Raw genomic sequence first — 2,316 nt, 5'->3', positions numbered from 1 at the left:
CTACTACCTACACGTACACATAGCTAGACTCCAACAAGTACAATAATCACCGGCAAGCCTGATCGCAACAGTACTAGCCCTAACTAACAGACGTATGTTTGGATTACTCCTACATTCACTGTACACAATGGTAATAGTCGGAACCAGATACAAACCAATAAAAAACAAGATCTCAGATCTGCAACCATTAAAGAGTTGTATGTTAGTCCTTGCTTCAGTTCAACCCAAATTTTACAATGACACTATTATATTTAAATCTTGATTATTGCAATACATGAATAATTAATTAACACACCAGGTTGCTCTTGTAACCAGGCAAGACGAATTTATGAACTTGCAAGCATGGCAATCAGATCGACATCCACACAACACCAGTACGAACATTGTCTAGATAAAACTTTATTTGTATATTATTTCAGAATTTAAACTATTTTGTGCGGGTCACACACGACGCTGTGTGACACTTTATTTGTCACCGCTACATCGACATATGCATCGAATAAGCAACGGTGATCCAACTATATATTACTAGAGATATTTCCTTATCAGTAGGCACCAACTCCGGTGCCAACGCTGGATGGCATACTACTGGTGGTGCCGTACAACGGCACGTTGACACTGCACATCGTTGGCAGGGTACGGAGTGCAATAGAAGTCATCACCTCAAGTTGAGCTATTTGGTGTGGCTGCAAGAAGGTACCATGTGGTACCTGTTGTTGTTGAGGCCGTTGACCCAGTTGCTGTTGTTGAGGTTGTTGGAAAGAACATTGTCCGAGCTGCTTCTGTTACTGCGACTGCTGTTGGGGTTGGGAGACACCTTGGCCCGACTGTTGGGGTTGTTGCTGCTGAGGTTGATTGAAACCCTGACACTGTTGTTGTTCTTGTAGGACGATCGAGTAGATGATGGCACGGATTGCCTCATAGCGCGATTGTTCGGGGATTTGCGGCAACTGTAGGCAACATTGTTGTTGCATCACATGGCAACTGCTCTGCTGCAACATTTGCGACCTAGCAAGACTTTGTGGCATTGCCACAGGGCTGCATTGCTGCTGGAGGAATACCTTGCATGGGTTTAGCTGCTGCAAGATAGATGGATGAACAAATGGTATTTGTGGTTGCGTTAGAACTGGTTGTTGTTGCGAGAATGGTGGTTGTTGCGGTAGAATTGGTTGTTGTTGTTGTGAAAATGGTGGTTGTTGCGGTAGTACTGGTTGTTGCTGCTGCAAAAATGGTGGTTGTTGCTGTGAAAATGGTGGTAGTTGTTGCTGCGAAAATTGTGGTTGTTGTTGTGAAAATGGTGGTTGTTGTTCCTGCGATAATGGTTGTTGTTGTTGTTGTTGTTGTTGTTGTGAACATGGTTGCTGTTGTGGAAATGGTTGTGGTTGTTGTTGGATGGATTGTTATTGTTGGTGCGATAATGTTTGTTGTGTTGGTAATGGTTGTTGCTGCGATGGTTTCTCCAAACCAGGGATGTGGCTATTCTCCATTTGTGCAATGGCACTTGTCGCCGCAACGGCGAGGAGGGCAAAGATGAGGAAGGTCTTCATAGTGGATTAGTGTTAACTAGTGTTTCTTGGTTTTGATGCTTGTGCTTGTGATGATATTTGTACTTCATGCCTATTTATAGTAGCCCGGGCACCACCTCTTTCCTTCTTTGCATCAGCTTTAATAATTTTGTTTGGATGCATCTGAAATGAATTTTTGGTACATTGTGTTAGGTTGCGCTAGCTACAAGCATACTTTTGGATTGATCATCAAGGTTGCTTTTTAGTTGTGCACATGATCATACACAAAGTATAGAAATCCTGATGCTTGCTAAAGATGACTTGCCTTATTCACTTTACATGTCACACACTTATCTGTATAGTATCACTTTTGCAACCGAGTTTGGAACCTTGTATAGGTTGTCAGCCATAAACAAGAAAGACAAAACTTGTGTAGGACTAAGTTTGCAATCGTGTGTGGTCTGTTAAGATATGCTTGATTATTAAAGCCTTGCACGTGGAGGGTTCTTCTAGACTCAGTTGCTTTTCATAAAACTAACTTTGTATTGTTCTCTAAGATGATAAGATAAACTAACACCTAGAGAGCATGACATGACTCATCGAATTCCCTTTACATGTAAAGGATGGTAATTTCTTACAAGCTACTCCTACTAGCATATATCGGGTCCTAACTCTAGACACGTTATCATCGGTTCCATCTTTTTTTTTGAGAGAGAGAAATCATCAGTTCCATGGCTTTTTTGAGACAATCAGTTCCATCTATGTTTTTTTTTGAGAAATAGTTTCATCTATGGGTGTAGGATTTTTTTTT

At 41.5% G+C, this 2,316-nt stretch overlaps 1 pseudogene; it reads right to left on the bottom strand.

Moving 5' to 3' along the window:
• Positions 1-317: 317 nt before the first annotated feature.
• On the bottom strand, positions 318-1,604 carry LOC147988314 (glutenin, low molecular weight subunit PTDUCD1-like; annotated as a pseudogene).
• Between the last annotated feature and the right edge of the window lie 712 nt (positions 1,605-2,316).

This window comes from Triticum urartu, chromosome 1A (genome assembly GCF_056163025.1).
Source record: "Triticum urartu cultivar PI428250 chromosome 1A, HENAU_Tu73, whole genome shotgun sequence".
NCBI classification, from domain to species: Eukaryota; Viridiplantae; Streptophyta; class Magnoliopsida; order Poales; family Poaceae; genus Triticum; species Triticum urartu.
The sequence above is the reverse complement of the archived record's forward strand: the minus strand, read 5'-3'. Positions and strand labels throughout refer to the sequence as shown.